Below are 20,943 nucleotides of genomic sequence, written 5' to 3' on the forward strand. Positions count from 1 at the left end.
AGTTTTAGTGGTGGCAGAATCATAATGCTTGAAATTTCAATAAAAGTACAAGAGATCCACACTGGTGATGTTCAGACAGAAGAACATGTCTCCTCCCCCTTCTCCTCTTCAATCTTCCAGGAGGGGAGAGAAAGAAGACACTAATTTGGAACTGAGCTTGAATGTCACAAGTGCAGGACATTAGGAACAAGGACAATTACCAGAATCACTGGACTGGAAGAGATTTAAGAAATCATCCTAGACAGACACAAATCACCCCTGGGAAACTGATTCCCTTGCAAGTTGCAAAGTTAAAGCACAGATGTTCCTGTTTTGCACATACCAACATCACAGAGGAGGCTCCCTGAAAGACAACTAACCTTAAGTATGTGAGTGAAGTAAACATAGTTTGCTCTGCTCATTCTTCTCGTATCTTTTTTTTGCCCTCACTCACTGAGCCCCACAAGCTCTCAGAATATTTGGGCTGGTGATCAGGAAAGTCTTAGGCTTCCCTTGTGGCTCAGCTGGTAAAGAATCTACCTGCAATACAGGAGACCTGGGTTCAATCTCTGGTTTGGGAAGATCCCCTGGAGAAGGGAAAGGCTACCCATTCCAGTATTTTGGCTTGGACAATTCCATTTAACTTTGTTCAATGTGGGAGACCTGGGTTCGATCCCTGGGTTGGGAAGATCCCCTATAGAAGGAAATGGCAACCCACTCCAGTATCCTTGCCTGGAAAATCTCATGGACACAGGAGCCTGGTGGGCTGCAGTTCATGGGGTCGCAAAGAGTCGGGGACTACTGAGCAACTAACACTTGCTTACTTACTTACTTCAGGAAAGTCTGGGGAAAGTTTCTAAGGTGCTTGAGGTGATTCCTGGGAAAGAGATGGAGTCAACTAGTAAAGACAAAGAACATTTGAGGGAGATGTTGACTGTTTGAGAGACTGTTCACCTCCTTTGCTTCTGCTGAGTCTTGCAACCTCCCTGTTGTAGAACATGGCCCTCCTCCCCATGGTTGCACTTAACAGGGAAATGCCATCTTCCTCAACAGTCCTGCTTCTTGGGCCATCATGATTGGCCCAGGTGGAAAATGACATCAGATGGGCCAATCATATTCTTTCTTCATGATTTTCTCAATTTCCTTCAATTAGAAGGAAAAGAATGTCGAGACTTCAGTTCTTTGATGGTGAAGCAAGGAAAATGTCAGGCAACAAGCTTTTTGCAGCCATATTCAAGGCCACAGGGAAGAAGTGAAGTCGCAGAAGAGAGAACTCAGCCAACAAGCAGACAAAAGCAGAGATCACTGGCAGCTGGAGGGAGTCCTTGCTCTATCTGAGGCTGGGTTGCACTTGTATTCCTGCCCTTCTCTGCTTTGCTCAATTTACGTGACCTGACAACCCCTCCTCTTCATTCTCTGGGGTTTTTGCAAGAAACTTCAATGATGATATTAAAGACTGAGGGAATAATATCAACTAAGGCAAGAAGCAGTGGCATAACCACTAAAAAGTCTAATCTGGGTCTGCAATCTCTGACTCTCTCCAAAAGACTGGGAATATATGCCATACTATAATAAGGTAGCCAGAGTATGCTTTTTTCTAAGGATTTATGGCATCATTAATTTGGGAGAGGTCTTTACATGAGCAGAATAGCAAAGTCTGAATTATGGCAGGAAAACTTTGATAAGTACAGTAATGTATTTGGTATTGATTATACTCTCATGGATATTTGATCTGGAATTTATAATTTGGCTATTCAACAGTTCAGGAGGGTGGGGCTTAAATTGTACTGCGCAGTAGACAGAATTATGAACTACCCACGGGCCACTTGCTAGAGCTGACTTCACAGTCTGTGTTCTGAGAAGAAATATGCATGCTTACTCAGGCTCAGGAAACTGCCTGATAAAGCCTTCCTTCTGGAGATTCACAATGCATATTAACACATAAGAACAGAATCAGTAAATAAATCTGCTTAATTTTGTGTAACAGTTAAATAAGCAAACTTATTTGTACAGGGAAATATTTGTTTTATTTTTCTCACACTGAACAAACCTCAAAGCAGTTTGCCCTTCACATCAGTTTGTATTTAATACCAGTAAGGGAAGCTTACATATTAGAATATTAGATATGACTAATATTTTAGGTAGTTCCCCTTCCTCTCTAGTCATTGAGACTCAATGGAAAATTAGATTATGTGTTCCAATACCATAAAATCACAGGCAGATTTTAAAGAGCCTCCAGTAAATTTCCTTTCTATTCAAGTACATTTTTTTCTTTACTTGTTAATGGTATTAAAACTTACCTGTGATTCATTGGGAATTTTATCTCTGATTTATACTAGAACCTTTAAAGCCCAAATGAGCCCACAGAATGCCTGAGGTATGGTGGTGTTAGCTTTGGCCCCGGAAGAAAAATGGAAAACAACAGGATTCATTCAGGAAGTATTTGATAAGAGAGTAAGCGCAAAGGCAGGTAAGGCAAGTAAGGGAAAACGTGGGTCCCAGATGTGGTAGTTAAGATGAAGACAGGGACATGGGTACAAAAGATTAAATAAATGCTAGCTGGCCAGCCTGGGAGGGGGTGAAAGAGAGCCATGGCTATGATGGAGTTTCTGGCCAGACTACTGTCTGTGTGGTGGACTGAAAATCAAGCAAGCAATTTCTCATTCCTGTCAGAAGCAGGAATTCAGGCCCAGTAAAGAGTCAGAGAAAGGAGAAATTCTCTCCTTCTTGCTGGGCCAGCTCCTTTTTGATATCCTCTCACTGTCATACGATTCTAGAACATCAAGGGCATTTAAATCAGCACAAGGTGACAGAAACAAGAGCACAGAAGGAACCTTCTCATTCACAGATAAGCACGTCTACCCGAGCATGGAGAATCGTTTAGAACCATCCGAAACCAAATGAACTGTCAATACACACTGGATGAGAGCTAGCAGAGGCAAAAATTGTAGTCCGTCCTGCCTCACCTGGGCAGAATAAATACAAAATGAAATCCACTAGCAAGTACTGAAGATGCTTCAAACTGACAAGCTTGCTTTGATGATGTGAAGGATGAAGGATTAATTTTCTTTTAAAAAAGAGTTTGTCACATAATAGCCAGTAGTACTAAAGTGTTAGAAATAATGACAAATGGTTCATAAATAGATTAAGCAACTATATTAAATAGGATTTTAAAAACCCATGAGGTGCCATCCTTTGCTAAACTGTACAAAATTTTATAATATTTTAATGACTTGACAGTATGATAATACAATCAGGATTTCTAGAATAAATCATTTCTGTTTTGCACTATTGAGAATATAATCCAAAACTTTTCATGAATTCTACTTGACTATATTCAAAAGGAAATGCCATATTCAACCATATCCAGAATATAATGGAAAAATTCTAGGGTAAACTCTAGAGTAAAGGTGTTTTCTTTATTATTTTCTAAATAAATCTTTTAAATATATTTAGTAAATAATTCGGAGAAGGCAATGGCACCCCACTCCAGTACTCTTGCCTGGAAAATCCCATGGACGGAGGAGCCTAGTAGGCTGCAGTCCATGGGGTCGCAAAGAGTCGGACATGACTGAGCGACTTCACTTTCACTTTTCCCTTGCATGCATTGGAGAAGGAAATGGCAACCCACTCCAGTGTTCTTGCCTGGAGAATCCCAGGGACGGGGGAGCCTCGTGGGCTGCCCTCTGTAGGGTCGCACAGAGTCAGACATGACTGAAACGACTTAGCAGCAGCAGCAGTAAATAATTCTTCTTAAAAATATATATATATTGCATCCTTAGTTATTTTATGCTATCCTCAAAATTGCTTATATACTATCATGTTTTATCTCCTAAGTGATATCTTGATTTCCTAGGGAATGAATGATTGAAGTAAAAATGTATTCTGTTTTGTTAATGCTTTCCCGTGAATTAGGTATATGTGTATGTATCTCATGTTGGAATCTCAGTTGCTTTCAACCTGCCATTATTCACACTTTATCAGAATAATACATTCTTTGTAAAATAATTTTACTTATTTTGTTGGCAATGCAGATTTAGGAATAACCTATTCTTTATCAGCTCCCAATAAGTTAAAACATATAATGACATTAAAGAGTAATTTGGATATTTTACTGACTTTATATTTTGGCAATGTTTCATGCCTCATTTGCCTGAAAACTCATTAGGTTAGTGCAACACCATGTTTTAATGCAATAGGTTCAGACTTATTTTCCCAAGTAAGTTGAGCCCTGCTTATTTTCTGTACTTTCATGCTTGAGTTAATAAATTGCAAAATTTCCCTCTTCTGTTTGCTCTGTTTTCCTTTATATACCATTTGTTGGAGGTTCTCTATTTTGAGAAAGAGGGAGGAGATGAAAAGTAAATTATCCCCTTGGGTTTGTGAAATAAAGTTTGCCTCTCTACAATCTGCAATCTCAATCATTTCTTATATTTGCTAAGCCTTCAATTTGTGACAAGTATATGCACTAAAACTAGCAGATCAACAAGGAAGAAACCAGAAAACAGCGATTGGAAGGGTGCCTGATGAAGACAGCAATGGAGATAACATCCTCTCAGCAAGTGTCATCACTAAGCAGTGAGGGTTTGAACACCAGGAAGGCAGGATACGTGGGCTTCCTTGGTGGCTCAGTGGTAAAGAATCCACCTGCCAATGCAGGAGACATGGGTTCAACCCCTGGGTCAGGAAGATCCCCTGGAGAAGAAAATGGCAACCCACTCCAGTATTCTTGCCTGGGAAATCCCATGGACAGAGGAGCCTGGTAGGCCATAGTCCATGGGGTCGCAGAAGAGTTGGACACAATTTAGCAGCAGAACAACATCAAGGCAGAGGACTTTACCCTGTCCCAGCACATGGTCCCAGGAGATCTGGGCCTTGGTTTCACAGCCCTATAGAGGGCATATTTTAAAAGACTGGGATGTATCTTGACCTTCTTCCTGGTCATCCAGCTTCATCTTTCTTATAATTAGATTTTGCTTGAACTTAACTCAAATATACTTTCTAACGGAGAAATTACTGAACCAGTCTAAATCAAAGTTTCATCTAAATGAGTCTTGTCATCTGGCCAGTGGTCTCACTCTGCTGAATTTAGGAGGCATCTGAGAGTTATCTTAATTATGAAAGCTCCACCAAGCTCTAATCATGACATATAAAAGTCAACTGCATCTCTTCTTAAGTACCTGAACTACTTTCTCTTTAGCTTGTCAACTTTTCCAAACTCTACACCATCTCTCTGGCCCTCATATGCCCCAGCTCTGGCTGGAGGTCACTCTATTGTACTCCCAGCCCAGAGCTTCAGCTCATCCTGACCCTAGTAGGAAGTACTGCCTGACTCCCATTAAACCAGTAATTATATCCCACCTCTTAGTCCTCTTCACGTGACCTGCCTTTTCATGTAGTGTGGTCTTAGCTTTCCAACAAGATAGCATGTGCCTGTGATATCTCTTTCATCTTTGTACACCCAATAATGCCCTAAAAAGAGTACATGCTCAATAAAGTCATGTGAATTTGTTCATTTCCCTCATTTTACAGATTTCTTTAAGACAAAAATAGGACATGAACCTTCGTACTTTTCCCTCCCAGCTCTAACTTCAACTCACATCTATCATCCATCCCCATATTATCTTTCCAAATGAGATTTTTCCCCATATACATTTTAAAGTGAAAGTGAAAGTCTCTCAGTCATGTCCGACTCTTTGTGACCCCTTGGACTATACAGTCCATGGAATTCTCCAGGCCAGAATACTGAAGTGGGTAGCCCTTCCCTGCTCCAGGGGATCTTCCCAACCCAGGGATCAAACCCAGGTGTCCCATGTCACAGGAAGATTTTTTACCAGCTGAGCCACAGGGGAAGCCCCAAAATACTGACGTGGGTAGCCTATCCCTTCTCCAGCGGCTCTTCCTGATCCAAGAACTGAACTGGGGTCTCCTGCATTGCAGGCGGATTCTTTACCAACTGAGCTATTAGGGAAGCCATGGACATTTTAAGAACCTATCCAATTTCACCATAGCTCTAAAAACTGGTGTTTGTCTCCTATAAGTCTGCCAATCCCTAAGAAAAACTTAGAAAGTCTCTCTCCATTGACATGTCACAAATATTTTCTTTCTTTCCTCATGGGGTTGTCTTCACTAAACATGTAAAAATCTCCAGTCCTCTTTATGGTATTTTGGTTATTCACTGTTATCCACTGTTCCCCTATAGTTATCCTACAAGTCAGAAAACTGAAATATGGCAAAAATAAAATTCCACTAAACTTGTATCACCAGTTTCATGCTATGATGCCCAAGTCTGCTGTGGTCATGAACAGCCACTAGAAGGGACACACAAGAAAACACAAGGGAAAAGCACAAGAAAACAAAGTTTGTTACACTCATAGGCCCTAGAGATTAGCAGGGGGTGGGGGTGGGGCTTTACTACATGCCACACAGGGTCACAAGGGTAGTGCCAGAATTGGTCAGGTAGTAGAAAATCGAAGCAAGGGGTGTGCTTAGGCCATGGCATTTATGTGTGTTTCTACAGGAGAGATAAGGCAGGACAAACAGCTTAGATTTGGCTGGTTTGAATACTTCAGTGTGCTCTAAGTCATACATGTGATCTCCAGGTCCTAGGGCCTGCCCTGGGATGATTAAGGTTGAACAATAGTGCCTCCTGGGTGTATGGGCCAGATAGAGGAGGCATGGCCCTAGATTGGCCCAGTGGATCTCAAAGGCAGCCTCAGCTGAGTCCTTCAGTATCTAAAAGAACTGGCGAGCCCTGGGAGGGGCACTCTCTCCCCAGACAGAATGATTTTTTAAGGTGTCTAAAAATCATAATATGCAGAATGTAAAAAATATGTACAGTCCATTCAAGAGCACACCACATCAGCAATTAAGATGGGCAGCAGTGCTGGATTCTGGATTCACCTGGTCTAACTCAAATGGCAATGTCTTATCTGTGAGGTGTTGGGCAAATTAATCTCTCTGTTGATCATCTTTATCCATAAAATGAAGCAAAACCTGTAGAGTTGTCTTGGGAATTAAATGAGATGATGCATACAAAACACTCAGCCCAACACCCATATCAAGTAGACAAATTTTTTGAAGTAAACTCAGTGTTTGCAAGGGGAATGGGAATTGATCCAAAAGTTTAAAGAAGGAATTGAGTCAGAAAGCAGAGGCAGAGAGCAGCTTCATACCAAAGAATGATATGGGATTAAGCATGGAACCCTCGTCAAGTCACCCCTAAGAATTACTTTTCGTCTCAAATAAGTTTAGTACCTTTTATTACATAGCTCTTTATAGTTATTTTTTAAAGTGTTTTTATATGCCTAACTGCATTGTACTATGGCAGACAGAGTTTACTATTTCTACTTTCTGGGTATGGAAATTAAATCTCAGCAAGGTTAGCCTGAATTGTCCCTGTCACTAATAAATGACCTTCCAAAACTAGAGTTATCTGAACACTTGTCCCAGGATTCTGTTCACCATACCAATCTGTTTCAGTAAATCACTTTCTTTCCATTTGGATCTTAGGTACTACTATATATATATATATATATATATATATATATATAAAGAGCTAAAACTGTCCGTTAAAGGTAAAATATGATATCTATAATGCCTGGCTGATATTTCAATATTTCCTCCATGGACATAAGATTTGGGTTAGATTTTTGTCAGAAATTCAAATAACTTGAAAATCGAGTGATTGGCCAGCATTGTGCTGGCTAGTATGGAAAACACTAGCCTCAGGTGGCTATTGAGCCCTAGAAGTGAAACTCCCAGTACTTTGGCCACCTCATGCGAAGAGTTAACTCATTGGAAAAGACTGATGCTGGGAGGGATTCGGGGCAGGAGGAGAAGGGGACGACAGAGGATGAGATGGCTGGATGGCATCACCGACTCAATGGACATGAGTTTGAGTAAACTCCGGGAGTTGGTGATGGACAGGGAGGCCTGGCGTGCTGTGGCTCATGGGGTCACAAAGGGTCGGACACGACTGAGTGACTGAACTGAACTGAACGTGGCCAACACCTCATGTTGAAATGATAATATTTTGGATATACTGAGTCATATAAAATATATTATTAAAATGGATTTTCCGTCTCTAATTTTCATTTGCCTATTAGAAATTTTCTTGTTTTTACCATGCTTCACAGCTTACGAGATCTTAGTTCCCCAACCAGGGATCGAACCTAGGACTTCGGCAGTGAAAAGCGCCAAGTCCTAACCACTGGACTATCAGGGAATTCCCTAAGCATTTTTTAAATGTGCTAAGTGTTGTTTCTCTTGGGTTGGGGTCCATGGGTCACCAGAATCTGAAAGCTATGTTCCCTCTCCACACCTTTGCGCCCAGAGCTCTTTGCTACTGCAGCAGCATTCTCCGTGATATAAGGAGACGGAACTTTCTCAGGATGGGTAATCAATACAGCGCCTTCGTAAGAAGCAACGGCCGGGACTTCCTTGGTGGTCCAGTGGCTAAGACTCCAAGCTCCCAGTGCAGGGAGCCTGGCTTCGACCGCTGGTTGGGAAACTTACATCCTTCCATGCTGCAACTAAGAATTCACATGCTGAAACTAAAGTTCCTGCCTGCCACATGTAAGACCCAATGCAGCCAAATAAATAAAAACCTTTTTTAAAAAAAGAGAAGCCATTGTCTCTGTCCATATACCACTTCAATAAAGCAGGTTGGTACCTACTACAGCTTGGTGGTTATTCTAGGGAGTAGCATTTGCTCAGTATGTGAAAGACCAGAGAAAGTCTGCTGCTAAAATAATTTCTTGCCAGTTAACGCAAGCAATATAAGAAGAGGAATGTTAATTTTTTTTTCAAACTATCATCATGAAGGAAAGTACCTGAAAAAATTGAGTATTTTACAGAAAGGTCAAGGACTGTTAAAATTAATTGTACTTGATAGCTGCATGTCAGAGTCTTCTTTCTGACTCAAGAAGAACCTATTGCTAGGAGCCCTTTGAAGTTCTGTGGGTAGATATAATAGAAATGGATTGTGACATTCCTACCTACTAATTTAGCAGTGAAATGTTCACAATGTCAAATGTGAAATTAATAATTACACTACTTTTCACCATTGATTGTCTGTCAAAGAGAACAAAACCATGTCAAGCAGAAGCAAAGTTCAAAGATGGAAGCATCTGTGACACCAGCTCTCATCCCTGTATGGAACAGCAAATCAAAGGCAAGATCAGTACGTTTCCCCAAAAGTTAATAGATAAATACGTGCATGCTCAGTCTCATCAGACTCTGTGACCTCATGGGTTGTAGCCTGCCAGACTCCTCTGTCCATGGAATTTTCTAGGAAAGAATACTAGAATGGGCTGCCATTTCCTACTCCAGGAATCTTCTCGACCCAGGGATCAAACCCACAACTCCTGTGTTTCTTGCTCTGGCAGGCAGATTTTTTACTACTGCACCAACCGGGAAGTCACGTAGTCCTAGGGTAATAAGACATTTAAATTAACTTAGTATGCAGACTGCCTTTAGCTATATATTTAGAAATTAATTCTGTCATATTAAAATATAGAGAGATCTAAGTTAAAAAATCTCGGGTCAGAAAACAAACTTCTGTAACATAGATTCACCCTTACCTGTATAATATCCAGCTGACGCTAATAAAGAGTCAAGTCAAATTTCCTACTAGCTACACTAATGCTGCTGCTGTAAACCTCGGTGGCTCAGAGGTTAAAGCGTCTGCCCACAATGTGGGAGACTGGGGTTCGATCCCTGGGTCGGGAAGCTCTCCTGGCGAAGGAAATGGCAACCCACTCCAGTCTTCTTGCCTGGAGAATCCCATGGACGGAGAAGCCTGGTGGGCTACAGTCCACGGGGTCGCACAGAGTCGGACACGACTGAGAGATTTAACTTTCACTTTCTTTCACACTAATGCTAAGTCGCTTCAGTCGTGTCCGACTCCGTGCGACCCCATAGACGGCAGCCCACGAGGCTCCCCTGTCCCTGGGATTCTCCAGGCAAGAACACTGGAGTGGGTTGCCATTTCCTTCTCCAATGCATGGAAGTGAAAAGTGAAAGTGAAGTCGCTCAGTCGTGTCTGACCTTTAGCAACCCCATGGTTTGCTGCCCACCAGGCTCCTCCGTCCATGGGATTTTCCAGGCAAGAGTACTGGAGTGGGGTGCTATTGCCTTCTCCGAGCTACACTGATAAAGGAACTCAAAACATTGATTGCTTCAGATTATCACACTTCAGTCTTGCGGCCACCTGTGGGTTGCCTAAAAGGTAAATTAAGCCAGTTACCAACTTAGTGTTTAACTGTAAAAAATTATATCCTTCAGGGTTTTGTGAAAATACAAGCCACTTTATTAATAAAGTAAGTGTCCCCTATGTAATTTGATTTGTGATCTGCCAGAAAGGTCCCTTCCATGAAAAATATTTTACCAATGGATTATGAAATTTCTTCTTTAACAAAAGTCATCCATATAATCCTTATCCCTATTAGCAGTATTTGGGGCATCAAAATACTTTATCAGAGTGGGTTTATCAGGCAGCCTCTTTCCCAGTCTGAAGTAAAGAAGTGAGACACTACTGCTGCTGCTAAGCTGCTTCAGTCGTGTCCGACTCTGCGCGACCCCATAGACGGCAGCCCACCAGGCTCCCCGGTCCCTGGGATTCTCCAGGCAAGAACACTGGAGTGGGTTGCCATTTCCTTCTCCAGTGCATGAAAGTGAAAAGTGAAAGTGAAGTCGCTCAGTTGTGTCCGACTCTTCGAGACCCCATGGACTGCAGCCCACCAGGCTCCTCCATCCATGGGATTTTCCAGGCAAGAGTACTGGAGTGGGGTGCCATTGCCTTCTCCGAAAGAAGGGAGAGAGGTAGAGGTTAAAATCTAAAGAGAGTAGGGTATCATTTCAGAGGGATTAGAAACAGGAGGCAGGGAATGCTAAAAACAACAGCATTCTTCAATATTTTCCCCAGAAAACGGAGTAATCGTCTTGAAAAGATGGCTAGGGTCTCAGGCTCACCTTGCATGAATCACATTAAAGACAAATGTGTACTTTACATTCATCATGGACTTAAACTCCAATAGATCATCTTCTTAAGTCTCTGATGCTAAATCATTTTTTAAAGAATACTAAAGAGCTTTGTGTTGAAAAGGAAATCACCTGGGTAACAATTTCAAGATGCCAAGAGTCTCAAAACCCTGCTTTTATCACCAGCTGAAAAGCCAATAAGTCTTAATTGTCTCTAAACAATCTCCAGCTGTGTAACCTTCTTTCCATGCAGGATCCTTATAAAAGAGAGGCCTATAAAATAGTTTTCTAAGTGCTGTATTTATGCTGGGATTTAAATTTCAATTACAGAGAGAAATTATATCTCCCATTTGATGCAAATGCATTTGAACACATTATGACTATAAAAGTAAAACCTGCTTAATCCTCTCGTAAACTTAGTAATTTTATAAAACTCATATTGTTTCATACACATAAAATGTGCATGACAATCAGCATTCTAAACAGTAGCCTAAGTCAGAAACACATAATATTCATAATATTCTCAATGTTTTCTCCTTCCATTTGCTCGGTATAACAAGCAGGGTGAAATATGCCTCTCATATTTTAAAAGTGAAAATAGGGGTTTATAATTCTATGATTTCTGGATCTCATGAATTTAATGTTCTACACAAAAGGCATTCAGGACTACATTTCAGCACAGCAATATTTCCCTGCGTCTAACCTAATTTACCATATCAATCTGGACATTTTTAAAAACTAAGAAAACACTTCCTTCTCTACTTAAAACACTCAAATTGTTATGGAAATCTAACAGCTCCTCAATTCTTCCTCTAATCACAAATCAAAGTGGGGACCTGGAACACTCTGGAAATAATTTGCTGCTGTCCCTATGTTCTACAGGCCAGTAAACATTCCCTAGGTACTACTAAGGAAAGACCACAGTTCCAGGGAAAATGGAGAGAATTTGCATCCAGAGGTGTTTGGGTATGCTATTCTCCAGAGGGACTGATATTCAGAAGAAAGGATTTGACAAGTCCCTTTGTTCATAATTCAAATCATCCACCATTCAAATCAAGTCCTGAGTTAGAGACACACTTTCTGACTTCAGTCCTCTTCCCTCCCACAGTCCAGGAAGCCTTGTGCAGGCATGCTAAGTCGCTTGAGTCTTGTCTGATTCTTTAGGACCCTATGGACTGTGGCCCACCAGGCTCCTCTGTCCATGGGATTCTCCAGGTATAAATACTAGAGTGGGTTGCTATGCCCTCCTCCAGGGGATCTTCCCGACTCACGGATCAAACCCAAGTCTCTTATGTCTCCTGCATCGCAGGCAGATTCTTACAAGTGCCACATTGGAAGCCCCACAGGAAGCCTGCTGCTGCTGCTGCTGCTAAGTCGCTTCAGTCGTGTCCAACTCTGTGTGACACCATAGACGGCCTCCCACCAGTCTCCCCCATCCCTGGGATTTTCCAGGCAAGAACACTGGACTGGGTTGCCATTTCCTACTCCAATGCATGAAAGTGAAAAGTGAAAGTGAAGTCACTCAGTCATGTCTGACTCTTAGAGACCCCATGGACTGCAGCCTACCAGGCTCCTCCGTCCATGGGATTTTCCAGGCAAGAGTACTGGAGTGGGTTGCCATTGCCTTCTCCCCAGAAAGCCTGAGGAACCTCCAAAAACATGAGACTTCTCGGTCATATCCATTTCCTCATTTTCTCACTTTCACAGGCAATGGCCTTTAGATGACATTCTAGATTTGAAAATGTTGGGTGAAGAGCCAAGAAAATTGAGAATAAAGGCAAAAGAACTTTTGCCCAAACTTTTCTTTTTTAATCATATACTTCTCTAGAAATACTAAGGTCAGTGTTAAAGAATTATAGTATTTATTCATGTTCATGTTTTAGGATGGTTTTCAGAATAATATATGTGTGGCATATAATAAAATGAGAGATTAACAAGCAACCTAAAAATAGTATCTGTTTTATTGCTTTGCTCACTATTACTAAGGAGAACACAAACTCACCCTCTTAGAACTCATGGAGTTATCTTTGCCTAAAAAATTGGAACACACGAGGGAAACGTTGCCATTCACTAACTACAGAACAAAGAAAATTCTGCACATCATGCCAAGATATTATGCAGGAGGTGGTGTTAACAGAGGAAGCTTTTATCATGAGAAAGTAGAAACCCCATTACCTCCTAAGTTAATAACTGCAACCTATAATATGAAGTTCTATTTTAGTCGAGCTTTGTATATTTTTAAAGAGTAAGAAAAGATCATTCGTCTCCCTTTCCATGAACCGGGCCACACAATCAATCGGTTGCCAATGCCTTTTCTTTTTCATAAAGAGAAGGCAATAATAGTCCTATAAGGTTGACTCCACATGAATAGACTAAATTCATAAGAATGGAATTTTTTTCACAAGGAAAAGAGCATCCCAGCAGTGTAGGCAGAGATTAATATCTGAGAGTAAGTAGACCACAGACCATTTGAGAAATTTTGTTTCAAACATTGTCTCTAAAGAATGATTTCAACAAGCCAGAACAAAATCCATCTTTTTAATCTGTAGTCACACCATGTAAATCAGGCTTTCTATGGAAATGCATCAGTCTCTCAGGAATGATCAGGGATTGATGATACACACATTCTCTGACAGTGCTGCTGAGTGCCAGGCAGGAAGGAGACCTGGGCTCACACTAGCCCACCTGCTGGGGCCAGGCGAGAAAGAGGAAGTGATCCTTGAAGCAAGCTTCAGGCCAAAGTATGACACTGATGCTACAGGCCCCGAGCCACATGTGGGTCTCCGTGTCTTCCAACAATCTTGCTCAGAGAAAACAGGAAAGACCTCTGTATACATTTATTGACCAGCCCAACTCATGTAGTTCTGCAAACCTTCTAATATCCTTAGTGGAACACTGTTTCCTGTGAGACATGGCATGACAGGACATTTCTGTGATGTAACGGAACTTTCTTCTGTTCTGAGGGGCATACTCTTGTGACTTTTCACAGGCAAGTCCAGAGGCTCATTCCACTGGTCTGGACATCAGCAGAGCCACTAAAACAATCAACAGAGAGCACGCTGTTGAAGCACTTCTCTGGAACAATACAAAGGAGGAGGCTTTACTTTTCAACTCTGTAAGCCCAAGAACAGGATGCGCTGAAAGGAATCTCACTCTTGTAACGCAATAAACCCCATACATTAAATTAGTTACCTCAATTATAACTTCACAAAGCACAAAATAAATAACACCCACAGTGGTTAGACTTTGGACCTACTGTTTAACTGGCAATCTTGTTTTTTTTTAATTGCTTTACAATGTTGTGTTGTTTTCTGCCAGACATCAACATGAATCAGCCATAGGTATACATTTGTCCCCTCCCTTTTGAACCTCCCTCCCACTTCCCTCCCCATCCTGCCCGTCTCACAGTCATTTGTCAACAAGTCTTCAGTAAAAATCCTAGCCATTAGGCTGGGCTTCCCTGGTGGCTCAAATGGTAAAGAATCTGCCTGCAGTGCAGGAGACCTGAGTTCAATCCCTAGATCAGAAAGATCCCCTGGAGAAGGAAATGGCAACCCACTCCAGTATTTTGCCTAGAGAATTCCATGGACAGAGGAGCCTGGGGGCCGCAGCCCATGGGATCGCAAAGTTGGACACGATTGAGTGACTAACACTTTCACTTTCATATAAGGCTAGGATAATGTTTCTGCCTTAGTTGTGAACAAAATCTTTTCTCTCTTTTACTATTTTTCTTTTTAATTTGAATTAACCTTACTATTAAATACCACCCCCAAAACTGTTCTAAGCAGTAGAGAATACATAGTAAGGTAAATGTTACATACACATATACAGAATGCTTTAGACTGGAGTAAAATGGAAAGATTTCCCTACCCATTTCAGCTAGTTCCTGTGAAAATGTGCTAAGAATACTAAAAGGAAGGGAAAGAGTGAAGGAGGGAGAGAAAAAGGAATTGATTTTCAGGTCTGCATTGTATCCACCCTGCTTCCCACGTCTCTCCTATGATAACTTTGCTGGGTTTTGAAACCCTTTCTTTCACCTTGTGCCCCTGCTACTGTTGCTCTGCCCCACCCACCCACCCCACTCCCCTTGATAGGCACCTAGGTTTGGATTCACTTTCTGTGCTTTGACTTCAGTACTGCTCATCCAGGACCTGACGTCACCTCTCAATGACCACCCACTTGTGAGACCACAGGATGGAGGCCCCGAGACCTTTCCCCACCACATCCCTGTGGGACCAGCCAGAAGAGGAGACTCTTCTCCCAGTTCCCATGTGGGGAAAGGACTGGGCAGACTACAGAATGAGAATCTCAGTGAGACTAAGGAAGCCAGAAGGTGTTGGTTCTGCCTTTCCTAGCCCCATCCAGTTGCATGAATTAGTTCCTTCTCCAGGGGATCTTTCCAACCCAGGGATCGCACCTGGGTCTCCTGTACTGCAGGCAGATTCTTTACCAACTGAGCTACAAGGGAAGCCCTAGATTGTACTACACTTAGCCCAAAATAGTCCCTGTGTCCAGCATACAACCCAAACAACTATTAAAAGTATCATTTCTCCAGTACCTCAGATCTAAAGTTAAAATAATCTTGCTACCTAAATTCTAGCTTTCCTATTCACCTCAGTCACAGCCTTCTCCCAACTCCCTCTACTACTGCCTTATTCTATACTCCAATTCCTGATTCCAAGCAGGTTTCCAGTCGGACTGGAGTTCTACCTTGATGCCAAATGCCTGCCTGTAGCACTAGCAACATACCCAATTCCTAACAACCCTCGCTCACCCAACATAATTGCCATCACCTGATAGCTTTGCTGCTGCTGCTAAGTAGCTTCAGTCATGTCCAACTCTGTGTGATAGCTTTGGATCCAGCCTCAATCCAGACTGACCCTTGGTGCCAAAGCACAATCACCACAATGATTCCAGTATCATGAAAGCCAAAAACTCCAGCCTCAACCATGAGTAGGAATTATAAGGTATTAGCACCAAGCCTTGCCTCCTTGAACCTTGTGAATGACCTCCTGATCTAAACCCCCCACCACTCTTACCAAGTCTGTTCTCACATCCCTGGCTCTGCCCAATGCTAGCTTCCTCCCCTTTCCTTCATACTATGCCTCCTGGTGAAGCCAACATGGGTTATAACAAAAACATTCAGAGAACATTGTTGTCCAGGATGGAAAACAGGTTTCAGATTTCATATGTATTGTTTTTCTGAATGATGATAATAAGATCTGGAACTGAATATCATTTAAATAGAGTCAAGAAATTTGAAGATAAATGTGTGACAAAGGTCTCTGTATAAATACTAAGCCCCATGTGACACTGGGGATGTAACAGGGAGAAAGATAATTATTGCGATGTTCACATGGTGAATGGGTAGGGAAACATGATCTGGAGGTTGGTAGGTGGGGTAAATAGGATTCTAAGATGACCTCACTATCTCCAACCCCTGGTGTTACTCCAGTGATTGTGTCACATTATACTGCATAAGAGATTTACAGATGTATTTAAGTGCTCTAACCAGCTGACCTTAATTTAGAAAGGTTATCCAGATAGGCCACACCTAATCACATGAGTTGAAGAAGGCAATGGCACCCCACTCCAGCACTCTTGCCTGGAAAATCCCATGGATGGAGGAGCCTGGTGGGCCACAGTCCATGGGATCGCTAAGAGTCAGACAAGACTCAGCGACTTCACTTTCACTTTTCACTTTCATGCATTGGAGAAGGAAATGGCAACCCACTCCAGTGTTCTTGCCTGGAGAATCCCAGGGACGAGGGAGCCTCGTGGGCTGCGGTCTATGGGGTCACACAGAGTCAGACACGACTGAAGCCACTTAGCAGCAATCACATGAGTCCTTTAAAAAAGGAGTCCCTAACCCCTGGGCCACAGACTGGTACTGGTCTGTGTCCTTTTAGGAACCCAGATGCACAGCAGGATGTAAGAAGCAGGCAAGCAAGAGAAGCTTTGTCTGTATTTATAACCACTCCCCATTGCTTGCATTATCACCTGAGCTCAGCCTCCTGCCAGATCAGTGGTGGCACTGGATTCTCATAGGAGAGCAAAACCAACCCCATCTGAATCTTCCCGAAACCACCACCACCCCCTCCACCCTGAGTCCATGGAAAATTTTTCTTCCACAAAACTGGTACCTGGCGCCCAAAAGGTTGGGGACTTCTGCTTTAAAAACAGAAAGTTTTCTCCAGCTTGGTCCAGAAGAGGAAGTTGTAGAGTAGAAGAGCAAGAGGACACAGTCCACAAGAAGTTCTCTGTTGCTAGCTTGAAGAAAGGGGGAATCCCATGAAGGACCTAAAAGCAGCCTCTAGGAGATGAGCTGGACCCCTTTCCAATAGCCAGAAAGGAAGTAACCTCAATCCTACAACCACAAATAACTGGATCCTGTTAACACTAAGAATGATCTTGGAAGCATGTAGTTTCCTCAGAGCCTTCTGAAAAGAACCCAACTCATTCAATACCTGGATTCTGACCTTGTGAGACCCTGAACAGACGACCCAAACAAGTTTACCCAGACTGTGATCTACAGAACTGTAAGTTAATGAATGGGTGTTATTGGTTATTTGTCACATAGCAATAGTACACTATTACAGTGGGTGACAGTGACAAGGATGGGAAAAGACTCATGGATAAGTGGCATGAGTATCACAGGGAAGGAAAGAACTCCAAGAGATTTAGAAGCGCCACAGGTGATTCCAGTGTGACATCAATGTTAAAAAACCTTTGTCCTATAGCTTATGTGTTTTATACATAGGTACTACCGGTCCTCACATAGTTGGGATCATCATTGTACACTAAAATCTGAACACTAATATTAGATTCTAAAATGTAGAATGTATTTTTCTCTTGTTACAGATTTTTTACTGTAGCCCACCACGTTTTAAGAAACAAAATTAGTAATATCAAAAGATATTTTGACAAATTTATGCTGTTTAATTAATTTGATTTTAAATATGACTGTGATATATAACTAAGTAGACATATAGATTCATAAAATAAATGAGCTTTCAGCATTTTATCAGTATTTCCTTCTCATCAAAGAGATTTCCATATGTTTCATGAACTGTATATGGGTAAAACAATTTATCATTTGATGATCTTGTTTCTATAACAAATCTAAATTAATTAGAGACAAATATCACTTCATACATGAATTAAGTCAATTATAAAATTTTTTCATGTAAAATTATGATCACAAGTTGAATGCAAGATTATATTCTGCACTTTTAAGTGGGAATGGAGAGGTTTTCCTTATGATTGTGATATAAGAGAGCATCTGCTTCAACAAAAAAAATTTTATATCAATTCATGGTTCCAAATGAACCAAATAAAACCATTATCTCAATGACTTGCAATTTATAGGACTTTTAAATCTCTATAATTAGGCAATGTCAAGGTGCCCTTAGAAATAGCCTGGCATTTCTGAGTAATAAATAATCACTCTGAATTTACTTGCAATTCACTTATTCAGGCAATTTTTCACTAAATTCCCTGTTTTAAGAATTCACTACCGAATTAGGATTTTGTTATTTTCTGACTATGAGGTATAGTTCTTCCAAAAAATGTGTAATTTTCTCTTATTAGTCATAGAAAAAAAGGACACCTCATTGAGCTTCATCAACATGAATACTTGAAAATGCTCATTGATTGTAAATGAGAATCTGACTAACCTATAAAGAGAAATGGGGATGCAGACATTTTAAAAATGAAGAGAATTTTACAGCTGGAACAAGAACATGGATAAGGTAACATGGATATGGGAACAAGAAAGGTGAAAGAAGGGGCCAAGTAAAAAGTGAACAGAAAAAAGACCTGAAGAAAATAAAGCAAAATATTACCCTTTGTGCTATGAAAGTGAAAGTGTTAGTTGCTCAGTCATGCTGGACTCTGCTACCCCATGGACTACAGCCCACCAGGCTCCTCTGTCCATGGAATTCTCCAGGCAAGAATACTTGAGTGTGTAGCCATTCTCTTCTCTAGAGATCTTTCCGATCCAGGGATTGAACTCAGGTCTCCTGCATTGCAGGCAGACACTTTACCATCTGAGCCACTACAATAAAGCAAGTCAAGAAACCAAAAAGCATAAAGACTGAAAAGGGGTTCTGTAAAACTTCCATTTTCCAGATAAAAAGACTGCCCTACAGAAAATTCTAAATAATGTGCAAAGCAACTAGAACTAGAACTAGAATTCAGTAAGTGAATTTTAACAAGTCATAAGATACAAGGTTAATGTGAAAAATTCAGAGGTATTTCTATACACTATACAACAATTTCTATACAACAAACAATTGATCAAAGAAATTTAAACAACTCCATTTACAAGATTATCAGAAACAACCTGCATACTGACCACAAATATTGTTGAGAAAAAATTTTAAAGATCTACATAAACGAAGAGATACACTATGGCAGTAGATTAAAAGAATCATTATTAAAATGTCATTTCTCCCTGAATTAATTCATAGATTTAAGGCAATCATAATCCCAAAAGACTCTCTTACAGAACTTTACAGGTCAATTTTAAAATTTACTTGGAAATACAACATTCCTCAATGGCCAAAACAATCTTCAAAAAGAAAAATAAAGTTGGAGGACTTTGACTAGGTAAACAGGAAAATCAAAAGCTACAGTGATCAAGGCAGAGGGATATTGGCATAAGGACAAACAAGTAAATCAATACATCAGAATGCAGAATCCGGAAATAGAACACACTTAACCAGTTGATTGATTTTCAACAAAGAAAACAAGGCAACTTAATGGGATTTAAAAAAATATCTCAATAAGTGGTTCTGTGGTAACTAGATACTCATATGATAGAGAAAGAGAAAGACAAAAATACATCCAATAAGCACATGAAAAAGTTTTTGACATCTTTAACGTGAAGTGAAAGTCACTCAGTCGTGTCGAACTCTTGGTGACCCCATGGACCGTATAGTAGAATTCTCCAGGCCGGAACACTGAAGTGGGTAGCCTTTCCCTTCTCCAGGGGATCTTCCCAACCCAGGGATGGAACCCAGGTCTCCCGCATTGCAGGTGGATTCTTTACCAGCTGAGCCACAAGGGAAGCCCTAGGTCATCAGGAAAATGCAAAATAAAACCACTAGAATGAATAAAGTTGAAAAGACTGACAATACCTAATGTTGAGGAGGCTGTGAATCAATTAGCATTCCTGCACATGACTGGTGGGAGTGTAAAATGCTACAGCCACTTTGGAAAGCAATCTGGCACTTTCCTGTCAAGTTAAACACACACCTACTCTCTGACTCAGCAATCCCACTTCTAAATAATTACCCCCCTCCAAAAGGAAAGATAAAAACGCATCCATAAGAAGACTTGTACAGAATCTTCACAGCAGCCTTAACTGGAAATGACCGAAATATCACATGTCAACAGGGAGGATTAACCAATGCTATGAGTAGGAATAAATTGTTTTAATAGGTATCAACACAGATGAACTTAGAAAACATCCTGAGGGAAGGAAATGCGACACAAAAGAACATATACTGTATAATCTAATTTATATGAAGTCCAAAAGCAAAACTAATCTGTGATGACAGAAAATCAGAAAGCAGATCAGAAACGTTGTCCTTTGAGTGGTAAGGGGTGGACAGGAAAACGGCCTAAGGGAACTTTTTAACTTTTTTAGATCCTGAGAGAAAGAGATCTTGTTTTAGGTAGTTGTACAGTGGGTGTGTACAATTCTCAAAATTTCTCAGACTGCACACTTTTAAGAGCTATCTATCTTGAAGTGAAAGTGAATGTCGCTCAGTCGTCTCCGACTCTTTGCAAGTCAGAGTCCATGGACTATACAGTCCATGGAATTCTCTAGGCCAGAATACTGGCGTGGGTAGCCTTTCCCTTCTCGAGGGGATCTTCCCAACCCAGGGATAGAATCCAGGTCTCCCACATTGCAGGTGGATTCTTTACCAGCTGAGCCACAAGGGAAGCCCAAGAATACTGGAGTGGGTAGCCTTT

At 41.2% G+C, this 20,943-nt stretch overlaps 1 long non-coding RNA gene and 1 other non-coding gene across 3 annotated transcripts in view; both read right to left on the bottom strand.

Moving 5' to 3' along the window:
• Positions 1-20,943, bottom strand: part of LOC147365749 (uncharacterized) — a 115,686-nt gene that overhangs the window by 81,103 nt on the left and 13,640 nt on the right. The window contains exon 1 of one of the 2 annotated variants that reach the window (XR_015132712.1): positions 9,196-9,410. The exons of the other annotated variant lie outside the window; for it this stretch is intronic. This is a non-coding gene — a long non-coding RNA (uncharacterized LOC147365749). Of the gene's footprint in view, positions 1-9,195; positions 9,411-20,943 lie in introns of those variants that run through there. 2 annotated transcript variants of the gene reach the window in all.
• TRNAK-UUU (transfer RNA lysine (anticodon UUU)) lies at positions 8,133-8,206 on the bottom strand. The gene has a single exon. It is a non-coding gene; the product is annotated as a tRNA-Lys (tRNA).

Source organism: Bos grunniens, chromosome 9, assembly GCF_055505025.1.
Source record: "Bos grunniens cultivar Pamir isolate PY7600 chromosome 9, Bosgru_T2T1.0, whole genome shotgun sequence".
In the NCBI taxonomy this organism is placed as follows: Eukaryota; Metazoa; Chordata; class Mammalia; order Artiodactyla; family Bovidae; genus Bos; species Bos grunniens.